The sequence below is a fragment of the Fringilla coelebs genome (genome assembly GCF_963513975.1).
Source record: "Fringilla coelebs genome assembly, chromosome: 27".
NCBI lineage: Eukaryota > Metazoa > Chordata > Aves > Passeriformes > Fringillidae > Fringilla > Fringilla coelebs.
Window position 1 is genome coordinate 3,429,139 of NC_140053.1, and position 13,747 is coordinate 3,442,885.

The following is a 13,747-nucleotide window of genomic DNA, read 5'->3' on the forward strand; positions in this document are numbered from 1 at the left end:
GGTGCAGCTCTGGGCCAGAGCTGGGAGGGAGGGCTGGGAAGGAACCTTAACCCGATGAGACACCACAGCAGCCCACCTCCTGCAAAGGAAATGGACAGATGTCTCTTCCCACTGCATCTGAAATGCAGCCAAGTGGATCTGGCTCTAAGGGAGAGGTGTGTCCCAGCAGATGCATCCTGAGAATCGTGGTTCCCTCCAGCAAGCAAATGCCCCTGGGGAGCTTTGCTGCCACCTGGGCACTCCCTGGGCTCTCCCCCTGTCCTGCACACACGGCTCCCAACTAGAACTGCAATAACAAAAAAATAACAAAAAAATCCATATCCTGCTCCCCACCCACTTCCAGCTGCAGGTTGTGTTGCATGGTGCTGTGTCTGTCTGGTATTGATGAGAAAAATGCCTTTTTGCATATCTGCACCCTGTCTCTGCTGTGGCAGTGGGAGAGGAGGTGCTCCCTGCCCTTGTGCCTTGCTGTCTGGCCTCCTCCCAGCATCTCCCATTGCTTCTGCTGCTGCCCCCTCTGAATGCCTTTGATGACAGTATTAGCCTGGGCTTGATGTCACATGGACACTTTATGGAAAAATAGAATCTGCTCTGTTGCCAGATCCAACTGTGTCTGTGGGCTACAGGAAAAATAAACATGATTGGAAAATCTGTGGTGCTTGGCTGTGTTTATTTTTAAGTCAAACCACACATCCTCTCCAAAGCTCTTACCGCCCGGGTTACCTTTGTATCCTGCTGTCTCTCTCTAGCTCTTGAAATACACTTGTGCACCCCCTTCAGTGAAAAACCCAGAGGATTTATCTGCATGTATTCACTCTGGAGCTGAAACAGCTGCCTTGAACAGCCTCTCCCTCTGTCCTGACTCCTGGAACGCTGTGCAGCATTTGCAGGTTGTCTGTGCCTGATTCAGCAGCCTGAGCTGCCAGGAGCTGTCTCTGTCCTCACTTCAGCAATAGCTTTTCACTCAATATTTTGTGTCTGCTCTCACAGCCAGGTCTGAGGCTGCAGCTGCATGGTGAAGGCATTTTGGGGCATTGGAGCTGCTGATCTACCAGCACCAGAAAAGCTCCATCAGTGGCTGGACACTTGTGCTGTGAGCAGGCTGCAAGAGCATGAAAACCCCATCTGCAGTCAGGGAGGAGGAAGAACTGAGCAGTGCAGTGTGTGGAGAGCAACCCTCAGCATCCTGAAGCTTTTCTTGCACTCTCTAGGTTCCCCAGAGCCTTTGCAAACCTTGTTGGACAGAAGCAGATCCCAAATCTTGGATTGTAGCAGTCAGTGGCACACAGGAGTCACTGCCCACTCCTCAGAACCTGCTTGCAGGAGTTCTCACCATCCCCATGGCACACAGCCACTGGGACTCCCTTCTTTCCTCATCACACAGCAAGTCCAGTCCCTTTTACTGTGCTCTAGCAACTCTCAGTCTTCTGGATTTAATGTGCCAGTCCCTAAAAAGCAGTTTGAATTTAATGTGGCAGTCCCTACAGAAGCAGTTTGAATTTAATCTGCCAGTCCCTACAAAAGCAGTTTGAATTTAATGTGGCAGTCCCTACAGAAGCAGTTTGAATTTAATCTTCCAGTCCTTACAAAAGCAGTTCCTGGGTCAGTTTAAACTTGTGCTGGCTCTACCTTAACTTGTGAGTTCACCCTGTAAGCAAATCCCAATTCCAGGATCCATCCTGAGGGGCTGTGCAGGGCAGCACCCCCACCACTGCAGAGCTGGCACAGCAGTCAGGCTCAGCTTCCCAAAGCTCAGCTTCCCAAAGCTCAGCTTCCCAAGGCCCAGCTCAGGGAGCAGCAGTGTCAGAGCAGGGAGCTGTTCTGTGTGCTGGGGAGGCTCAGTGGAGGAAAGCAGGACAGAGGAGAGTTCATGGAGAGCTGCAGCTCATGAACAAGGCTGGGGGATTCTCCAGTGCCATGGGATGCTCCCCAGGAAGGGAAGCAGGACTTAAATTGCTCTCTGAAGAGGCAGCTGCACTCTCCATGCTCTTCCCTTTGTTTTCCACAGCCACATCACCTCTCCCCTGCACAGCCAGGTGAAGCTGCAGTGCCAGAAAAGCAGCTCCAGTTTGGGGTTGCACAAAAAGGATGGACTCTTGCTTCAAAACTTCTTGTTCTGGATTTGTTAACTTATTTTCTGTGCTGGAGGGAAGTGTCATTTCCACTCACCTCACACCCCACTCAGCACAGCTTTAGCTGGCCTGTGGTATGCAAATAATGATTTTGGAGTGAAAGGAATTTGTGCCCAGCTGCTTCTAGAACAGCCAAAAAAAACCCCAAAAAACATTTGAATCAGCCAAAAAATGTGCATTGTGCTAGAGTGAGCAGGACCAGACTCAGACATGTCCAGAGGAGCTTTGGACACAGAAATGTGCAGCTCATGAGAAGCTAATGAAAGCCAAAATGCAAATGCTGCCCCAGCTGAGCTGAACCCAAAGCATTCCTCTGTCACCCTTGAATACAACCCAGACATGAACTGCTGGAAGCCTTCTTTGAAGGCTTGGGCTTGTGGCTTCAGAGTGGGAATGAATTCTGGGCAAATGAGTGTCCCTGTCCCCTTCTCTGCCCCTCCTCAGAGGACTCCAAGGCTGCTCTCTGCAGCCACAATTCAGCAAGCAGCTTAATATTCTGGCACTTGCTTCTCCACCAGCTCTCTTGTCTAATAAAGAGTGTTTGGACTCCCACAGTAGCTCATTTAATCAGACTTTTCAAAGGAGCTCCTCTCCCTCACTCTCCTTCTCTAAAGAGGAATAAACAGGACAAAACAGGAAGCAAAATCAAAAGAATAGAAAAGGCAAAAAAAAAAAAAAAAGAAAAGTCTGAAGGAGAAAAGGAAAATCACAGGACAGAGCAAATGAACCCATTGTTGGGTCCCCTCTCCCCCAAACCAAGCCAGAGCCTGTTGGGAGAAGTTTGGGAGTCTTTTATGGGTGTGTATAAATATTATATATCAATATATATATATAGATATCTAAATATAGATAGAGAGATATATAAATACAGATATATAGATATATAGATATATAGATATATAGATATATAGATATATAGATATATAGATATATATCTATATAGATATATAGATATATAGATATATAGATATATAGATATATAGATATAGATTATAGATATTGATCTATAGATGTAGATCTCTCTATATATAGATATATAGAGATATAGATATATATAGTGTGTATATATTCCTATATATGCATATATACACACACACATAATATATATATTGTGTCTGTGTATATATATAGATATATAGATAGATATACTCTATATATGTCCATATATATGAAAAAATATCTAAATAGGAATAGATAGAAAAGTGGTCAATGGAAGTTTTGGGATTGTCAGCATGGGAACAGCTCCAAAGCACCTGCTGAAGTTGGTGGCAGGTGATTCAGGATAAAAAAAGCAGCAGTGGATGTGTGGGGAATGTGGCCCATGGCCCTCACTCCCAAGCATCACAGTTCTGTCCAAAAGCACCAAAAAACCAAAAATGGGGGCAAGCCTTGGACCCACAAACAGGGGCTGGAGGAACCACACAGGCTCAAGCTGCACCAAGGGAAATTTAAGCTGGATTTTAGGATGAAGTTTTTTACAGAAAGGTGAAAAAGGTCTGGAATGGCTGCTCAGGGAGGTGGTGGAGTCCCCATTCCTGGGGGTGTTTAACAAAGCCTGGATGTGGCTCTGGGTGCCAGGGTTTACTGAGGTGTTGGGGCTGGGTTGGACTCCATGATCTTGGAAGTCTCTTCCAACCTTGTGGTATTTTTGGGGTCCCCAGGACGAAGGAGGAGTTGATGAATCTGACTCCATGTTCCTAGAAGGCTGATTTATTATTTAATGTCATTATATTATATCAGAGAATGTTGTACTAAACTATAGTAAAGAATAGAGAAAGGATACAGACAGAAGGCTACAAAGAATGAAAATGAAAACTCCTGACTGACTTCTCAGTCTGACACAGCTGGCTGTGATTGGTCATTAAGAAAAAACAATTCACATGTTGGATAAACAATCTCTAACCACATTCCAAAGCAGCAAAACACAGGAGAAGTGATCAGATAATTATTGTATTTCTTTTTTCTGTGAGGCTTCTTCCCAGGAGAAGAAATGCTGGTGAAGGGATTTTTCAGAAAATATGACAGTGACACAACCTGGTCATTCTGTTCTGCTCTTTGTGCTCACCCCACTCCCACAAGGTCATTTCCTCTGGAGTGCTCCCCAGTGACACCAGGACAAGGGGACACAGCCTCCAGCTGTGCCAGGGGAGTTTAGGCTGGGCACCAGGAACAAATCCTGCACAGAAAGAGTGGCTGGGCACTGGAGTGTGCTGCCAGGGAGGTGGGCACTGCCCTGGAGGGGGTGAACAAAGCCTGAATGTGGCTCTGGGTGCCAGGGCTGAGTTGAGGTGCTGGGGCTGGGTTGGACTTGATGGTTTTAAAGGTCTTTTCCAACCTGGTGATTCTGTGAATTCTGTGAATTCTGTGAATTCTGTGAATTCTGTGATGCTGCAGAGCTCCCCAGAGGCACAGCCAAGGAGCTGCCTGGCTCGGGCAGATGAGTCAGCACAGGAAAGAGAGAAACAAAAAGGAGCAGATGGAAGAAATGGAAGTGACACATGAAACACACAGCAAGCGAGGAGGACTTGAGGCCCCTAATTAGTGCCTGCAGGAAAATTAATGAGCAGCACTGCCAGTGCAGGTGTCCTGCCAAAGAAAGCATTGCCCATCCATGGGGAGCAGAGCAGGGACAGCCAGGGACTGGCAGCTGTGGGAATGTGTCCCCTGTTGATGGAGGGACAAAATTATCTGTTGTGTCCTTAAAAAGGAAAAAAGCCCAGAAGTTTCTCTCCTCAATTAGGTGTAAAGGCATCTCATGGGACCTGGGGGACTTCACCTCAAACTTAAGGACAATTGGACAGAGGCCAGAAAGTCCCACCTGAGCAATTCACTAGAAAAGAACAGAACAAAGAAACCAATGGCTTTTGTGAGGTGTTTTACCAGGAGCAAGAACCTCTTGCACCTGGCTTGGTTTTTCTCTGTAAAGAGTTTTGTTATTTTGCCTTTTATTAAAACTTTTTTGTTTCCAACACTGCCTCAGAAGCCATCCTGCTGATTTTATGCCTTCTAAGGTAGCTGAGCTAGCTTGGGTGTGAAATAAATCTCCAAGAGCTCATGAGACCTGGCTCGAGGAGAGCCCTGTTTCAGGCAGCCCCTTTGGTCTGGGTCACAGCAGAAATTGTTCTGCTCCCAAGAGTGGTGACCTGTGAGTCCTCTGGCAGGAATCTGTGCAGCCCTGTGTGAAAAACACCAATCACTTGTTTTTAAAATTTTAAAAGTTTTATAGTAAGAAAATGGTTATTGAAATAGCAATATAATTAGAGTAAAAAAATTTGGACAATTAGGATTAGGACAATATGAGACAATAAAAACAAAGAGTTATGGACAGTCTGGGTACCTCTTTCTGGACAGAACAAGCCCAAAAAAGGACCCAGGTTAGTAGAGGATTAACCCTTAAAGGCAACAGCCTGTTGCATATTCATACACCTCATCCATGATGCATCAATTCCATTCACACCCAGGATTCTGTCTGGGCAGTGGCAGCTTCTTCCTCTGAATCCTGACAGCATCTCCAGGGCTGAGCAAGGTGGGAAGAAGTTAATTTCTTCTGATAATGGAGCAATAAATTCTCTTTCTCTGAGAGATTTGGGTGTCCTGTGGCTGCTATCTCAGTATGAGTAATATCTTTTAAAAGTATCCTACATAGCATAGTTTCTATTTTAACATTTTGTTATAACCTAAAACTAACTTTCTAACACAACACATATAATATTCATTTTAACATCTGCAAAAAGCCAATCATAAAATGCACATTTTTCACACCTGGCAGGGCAGCAGGGGCTGAGGGTGAGGGCAGCAGTCTGAGCACCAGCAGGGATGGAGGGAGGGAATGTCCTGGGAAAGGCAGAGCTGGGTGATGTGAGCCAGCAGCAGGGCTTGGAGGGCTCTAAGGCCAAGGCACTGGGTCACCAACTCCTCAGCACTCCTTTAGGAGCTGTTAGTGACAGATAATCACTGTCATTGTCACTGCTGACAATGGAGGGATGGGATTATTTTCAGGCTCAGAATGATTTATTGCTCAGACAAACATCACTCTCAGGGCTGTGAGATTTTAGAGGAGCAGGCATTCAGCCACAGCTCAGAGTAGTCACAAGCTCTTTGTTACAAGGCAGTTGAGAACTTTCTAACCCAATGGGCAGTTGCCACAGGGTTTATTTTGCTTTTCTAACCTATCACCTTCACTCACTTCTGCTGCACTGGGGATATTTTTATCCAATGAGTTTCTAACTCACATTGGCTTCTGTTGTAACTTCTAAACTCAGCTAATTTTATACAACCACACCCTTTTTATTTTATAGAACCCTTCACCATCTTACCAGTGCAGTTTCTCACTTACTTAAGGCATATCATCACCTACAGCTATAGAAATACCAGTTTATGATTTTTCTGCTTAATATCTGTGGATTGTATTTTTACATCAATCTAAACTTCTTTCAAGGCTGCAGATCAAACCCTTCAGTGTCTGTGGAGGTTTCTGTTTTTCTGCTTCCCACAAATCACTATTTGTGAGATGGCAAGAGAAAAACCCTTATGACTCCAGCTTGGGCTGTAAGTGTTAATTCATGGACACCTTCCAAGTCAGGATAACATTACAGTGACAATTCCCTGTCAGCAATCCCATCTGTACCAACTGATCTGGTGTTTAATGGAATAGCTTTGACCATAATGAGTTTAAATTATTGAAAAGAAATCTATAAAGCCTTTGTTAAAAATTAATAATGTCTTCCTGGTGTGTTATTTTAATAAAGCTCCATGACCTGTGAGATTAACAATCAGGGGACCCAAGGGAAAAGGAAGGAGAATGGGTGATCAAATAGAAAAAAATCAAAAGCAGCTAAGAGCTCATTTCTTCTGCAACTGCAGCAACAGGAGTTAGAACTGAATGTTTGATAAATATAGATATAAATATATAAATATACACTGATAGTTACTCATGTAACCAAATCTAAGCCATCCCTCTGACTTCACCCATGTAGTTCTTTATTGCAGAGCTGAAGTTTTTAGGCATGCTGCTCCTGCAGTAATAGAATGCATCCTTCTCCAGTGTATTTTGTAATGTTTATATCCACTTCCAGACTGTTTAGACTTCTACCCTTCCAGGAATGAAATGAGATCACTTGCTCCAAAACCATCAGCCTCACAATTTTTGTTCTGATTAGACCTTGCAGTTTCCAAACTCTATTATTTAATTATTTTTTAGTAATGGCAGGTGCCCCTGTACCTCAGGATTCATGCATAAAATCAGAGAATCACAGAGCTGGGTGACATCACTGAGTCTGTGAGCCTTGGAAAACCAAATGTTGCTGGTCTGGCTTCCACTGCAGCCACTGTGATGAGTTATTAGGGATGAAAAGTCTTTCCAAGCCCATCACCAGGACCCCAGGGTCTCTCCCCTCTCAGAGTGAGCCGGGTTTGTCACCAGCTGTGACTGCAGAGGTCACAGCTTCACTCTGGTTTGGGTTACTGGAATGTTGTTATGTCCAAGAAAATCCAGAGGTGAGCAGGCTCAGTGCAGAGCAGGGCAGAGCTCTGGCAGGTGCCAGGAGAAGGTTTTGGTGTGTGAGAGCTGTGCTGGTGCTGCAGGGTGGGGCTGCAGTTTCCATGTGGATGGGAAGAGAGCAGTGCAAGAACCCAGCATGTGGGAATTCAGGACATCCCTCTGGCTGTCCTGGATTGCCCAAACCCCTGCCAGGGGGCCCAGAGACCTTGGCACAGAGCCCAAGACACCTGTGATTTTGATTATGACCCATGGAAAAAATTACCAACCTTATATGAGGATCTACAAGCCATGAAAGTCTAAGTAGAATAATAGTTAGTTTGTCACAGGGTGAAAAAGAGATTTTTGGGGTTTTTAGAATGGGGGTTCAGGGGGCAAGAAGGAGGAATTTGGGCGTGTCCAGCCTTTCTCCTTCACTGTGGTGGTGTTCACAGGGGTCCCAGGATGAGGGAAGAGATGAGAATCTTGACTCCATGTTTCAGAAGGCTGATTCATTATTTTATTATATTATATAATAATATATTTATATTATATAATATATATTATATTATATTATATTATATTATATTATATTATATTATATTATATTATATTATATTATATTATATTATATTATATTATATTATATTATATTATATTATATTATATTATATTATATGAAAATGATATATTAAAACTACACTAAAGAATAGAAGAAAAGATTTCATCAGAAGGCTAGCAAGGAAAGGAATGGAATGATAATAAAGTCTTCTGACTGCTCACAGCCTCGACACAGGTGGCTGTCATTGGTCATCAAGTAAAAACAATTTCACATGCTGGGTAAACAATTCTCCAGATCACATTCCAAAGCAGCAAAACGTGGAGAAGCTGAAGTTTGTCTGTGACATTTCTTCTTGGCCTCCATCTTCTGCTGTGATGCTGGCATTTTTTGATTGGTTTAGAGTAGAAGCTCACTGTCTAACATAGGTGATAGGTATTAGGAAGTTATTGTAATTAATTGTAGTTATTGTAAATAATGTACACCTAGTTTTTAGTATAAAAGGATAAGACCAGAGTGCCTCTGTCTTACCTGCTGAATAGACCTCAGCAGGCCAGAGAAAGAATTTTATAGATAAGAAACAAGAAACAACCTTGAGAACAAGAACCAAAGAGCTCTGACTCCTTCTTTGACAGCCAGGCTGGGAAAAGAGACTTTGTGGCACATCTTGGGGTCACTCTGAGCAGCAGAAGCCCCAGGAGCAGCTTTGCTCCCCGCTCTGACCATGAACCTTCCACAGCCATGAGAAACAGAGAATGTCAGGCAGAGCTGCCAGTGGATCTGAGAGCAGAGCAGATCTGAGTGCTCTGTGCTCTGAGAAGCTCAGAGGAGACCCTGGGACACCTGGCCATGGCCCTGCTTTGTTTGCCAGCAGCCTCTGCCACAAAATTCTTTGCTCTGTCCCATCAGTGCCCTGTTCCAACCCCCTGTGTGAGAAATGACAAAGAACCCCTGATGTAAGGTGAAGACAAACTGAGAGTGAAGCTCCTGTCTTTTCCATGTGTTTCCTCTGACCCCAGCTGATTTCTACAGCTGTCAATGAATCACCTTATTGCACTGAATCAATCAAGCCATTGTAATCAATTAAAATGTATGTATGTATGTATGCAAATTGGCAAATGCTTCCCTCAGCAAGGGCCTCAGGGGAGCAGGCTGTCAGCAGCCATGCTCTGCAAAGCTTCTTTCATTTCTCTAAGCCAATAAATACAAATGCTGAACACTTCAGGACCTGAATATTAATGCAGGTAATTAAACATGTTGGTTTTGTTTTTTTTTTTCTGGCAGATGACTTCAGCCCTGGCCTGGAGAGGCTCCATGAGCAGAACCTCCTCCCTGAGTCTCCTGTTGCATGAACAGATCCTTGGCCCTTGATTTATCCCCACAGAAAGGTGGGAAGGGAGGGCACAAAGGACATCCTTAGGAAAGGCAGCCATGTGCAAGACCCAGATAAAATTTCCTCCTTCTTTTTGACTGTTGTCTTGGTTTAGAAAGAGAGGAGTCTGCTAAGGAAGGCAGGAGCTCCCCTGAAATGGAGGATGCAAACCCTCCCCACCCCTCTGAATTGCTATGAATTTTAAATTAATTTAAATTTAGGGGCTCTCAGGCAAAAAATATGGGAGCAGGAAATAACAGTTCTTTAATAGGGAAGGGGGGAAAAAAATAAAAGGATAAAATAAAACAATGTAATACACTAGAACAACACTGACAGAGTCAGAACTCAACCTGACACCCTGTGGGTGCTGGCAGCAGGGCCATTGGAATTGTGGCTGCAGCCCTCCTGCAGTGCCAGGGGTGGTTCTGCTGGAGCAGGGATCCTGGAGAAGGGTGCAGTCTGCCTCTGAAGATCCAGTGGAAGAAGAGGCAGCTGCTGTTCCTCTGGGAATCCAGTGGGAAGCTGTGCTGGTGTTCCAGAATCTCCAGATTATATCTGGGTAGGAATGCTTGGCTCCTCCCTCTGGGCTCACATCTCCCAGTGGGATGCTGTGGCTCTTATCAGCCATGCAGGGACATTCAATAGTCTGTTATCAGCAGGTGTTCCCTACTGAGGGACCTTGATTATGATCACTCAGGAAGAGAGGTAAGGAGAATTGCCCACTTGACCCCAGACAACTGCCATACAGATGGTGATAGAATGCATCTTGCCTTGCAGTCTGGAACAGCTGTGCTGGTTCATATCAAGGTTGTGAACGAGCCCAGGGTGGTGGTTTGAAATTGAACCTGAGCCTGAGCCGTGGCTCCTGCTGGGCAGGGGCTGCTGAGAGCAGCAGAGCAGCCCCCACCTCTGCAGCTCACCTGGGACCCTCCCCAGGGAAATCTCACCCAGGGGAGCTCAGCTGGGCTGGGCTTGGAGCACCTGGGCCACCACAGTCCTGCTGGGCTCTGCAGGGACAGCTCCACTCTGCAGCTCTGGGGTGACAGTTCCACTCAGCTCTGGGGTGACAGTTCCACTCAGCTCTGGGGTGACACCCCTGCATCTCTGGTGACACCCCTGCAGCTCTGGGGTGACAGTTCCATTGAGCTCTGGGGTGACACCCCTGCAGCAGTGATCCCTGGCTCAGAGGAGCAATACAGCAATAATTATAATCACAAATAATTATTTGCTATAATCCACTAAAAATTGTGGAGTTAAAGCAAAGCCCTGCAGCTCAGGGGAGCTCTGTCTGTCTTTACCCAGCTCTGCCTTTTCCCAGGTGTGCTTTCCCCACCTGTCACAGACATGGTTTATGAAAAATCCCTTCCTTAGGATTTTTCCTTCTGAGAAGCTGAGAGGCCTCAGGAACAAAATGTAAGCAATGATTGTTTGATGCTGTGGGATGCACCAGGTGGATCTGGGATTGGGCTCATGTGGTTGTTTCTAATTAATGGCCAATCCCAGTCCAGCTGTCCAGACTGTCTTGGTCAGTCTGAACCTGTGTTGTTCATTCTTTTTCTATTCTTAGCTGAGCCTTCTGATGAAATCCTTCCTTCTATTCTTTTAGTATAGTTTTTAATGTTATATAATCATAAAATAATAAATCAGGATTCTGAAGATGGAGTCCAGATCCTCATCTCTTCCCCCACCCTGGGATCCCTGTGAACATCCTCCCACCCTGCCCAGCTCCTCCCTTCCAGCAGCAGCAATCATTTAGGGATTTTTGGCTGCAGTCAGGGCAGGGCAGCAGGGTCAGGCTTTGCAGGAGCTGCGGGGCCATCGGCACACGAAGGAGCCGCCCCGGAGCCCCGGTAGGGCTGCGTTGGCCTGCCAGGACACTCACCCTGCTGCCCCTGCTCTGCAGCTCTCGAGAAATATCTGCTGCAAGATTCACTCTTTAATTCACTGACCACAGAGAAACTTGAATTGATCATTTAAAAGTTAAAAAAAAATTAAAATTACAAGATAAAAATAAATAAATTAATAAACAAAATGAATATTTCTGTGCTTGGCTGTTCTCAAATTCATTGGCCACATAGAAACTTTAACTTGTAATTTAAAACTGAAAAAAAAATCTAAAAATAAAAATTTAAAATTATAAGATAAAAATAAATAAATTAATAAACAAAATGAATATATCTGTGCCTGGCTGTTCTCAAATTCACTGGCCACATAGAAACTTTAGTTTGTAATTTAAAAGTTTAAAAAACAGTAATAAATTAATAAATACAATATTAATTGTAAAAACAAAAATGTAAGATTAATAGTAAAATAAATAAATAAAATTAATAAATAAAATTAATATTTCTGTGCCTGGCTGTTCTCAAATTCACTGACCACATAAAAACTTGAATTTATAATTTAAAAGTTTTAAAAAAATTAAAATAAAGTAGTAAATAAAGAAAGAAAATATTAAGTATATTAAAAAAAATAAACTTAATTATACAATAAAAGTAATTAAAATTAACATTTCTGTGCCTGGCTGTTCTCAAATTCACTGGCCACATAGAAACTTGAACTTGTAATTTAAAACTGAAAAAAAAATTAATTATAAAAATAAAAATTTAAAATTATAAGGCAAAAATAAATGAATTAATAAACAAAATTAATATTTCTCTGCTTGGCTGTTCTCAAATTCACTGGCCACATAGAAACTTTAATTTGCAATTTAAAAGTTCAAAAAAAGTAATAAATTAATAAATACAATATTAATTATAAAAACAAAAATTTAAAATTAATTGTAAAATAAAAATAAATACATAAATAAATAAAATTAATATTTCTGTGCTTGGCTGTTCTCAAATTCACTGACCACATAGAAACTTTGATTTTTAATTCAAAAGTTCATAAATAAATAATTAAAGTAATAAATCAATAAATAAAATATTAATTCTACAAATAAAATATAAAAATTAATTCTGGAATGAAAATAAATTAATAAAGAAAAAGAATATTTCTGTGCTTGGCTATTCTCAAATTCACTGATCACATAGAAACTTTAATTTGTAATTTAAAAGTTAAAAAATTTAAAATAAATAAAATAATAAAATAATAAAAAAATATTAATTATGGAAATACAATAATATTAATTATATGATTAAAATAAATAAATTAATAAATAAAATGAATATTTCTGTGCTTGGCTGTTCCCAAGGGATGGGCAGAGGATGCACTGAGCAGCCTGCACCCCCTCTGGGGATTGGCACTGAGTTTCCTCCCTGGGACAGGGGAAACCAGATTTTCTTCATTTGCTAATGCAGAGCAAAAGGCTGAAAGGAGAAAGGGGATCCTGCTGGGCACTGGGCTCGGGGGCACGGGCTGGAAAACTCAGCTCCTCAGGGAATTAATGCAGCTTTTCCATCAGCCCCTGCAATCCTGCCCCAGCCCAGGGAAAGGCTCTGCCCTGACAAACACCCACAGGCACCCAGCTCACAGAATTATTGGATGTTCTCCTCACCACACCTGCTTCCAGCCATGACCAGTCTGGCAGCACCTGCTGAGGCTTCCTCTTCCTCTCCAGTATAAATTTGGATCTGTGTTGGTCTCATCCTGAGCTGGTTTGAGGTGTTGCTCTCACCAGCACTGATGATTTTGATGCAAGAGATTTCTTAAGCTGAAATAAAGCCTCAGGAAATCAAAGCCTTTCAAGGAATGAGAGAGATGTGAGTGCAAGGCTGCACACAGCTCCTAGGAAAGTTTCTGATGAATAGGGGAAGATGAACAAAGGAATGAAGAGCTCATGGGAAAAGGCTGACCCAGCATCCCTGCAGGAGTATAAATAACTGCCCTGCTGCACTGCATTCCCTTTGGAGCAGCTGCCCTTGGTCAAACCCTGCCTGGGAAGTGCTTGGACAGGATCTTGGCAGCTGCCAGAACCCAGAAATTCCTCTGGCTGCCCTGGAGGACTTGAGCCCCTGCCCAGGGGGCTCAGAGACCTTGGCACAGAGCCCAAGACCCCTGTGCCTTTGATTTAGCTCTTGGAAAAAACAATTACCAACCTTATATGAAGAATTACAAGCCAGGAAAGTTTAAGTAGAATGATAGCGGATTTATCATGGGCTGAAAAATAGATTTTTGGGAGTTTTTAGAATGGGGATTCAGGAGGCAAGATGGAGGAATCTGGGGGTGCCCAGCCTTTCTCCTTCTTGGTCTCCATTTTCTGGGTGATG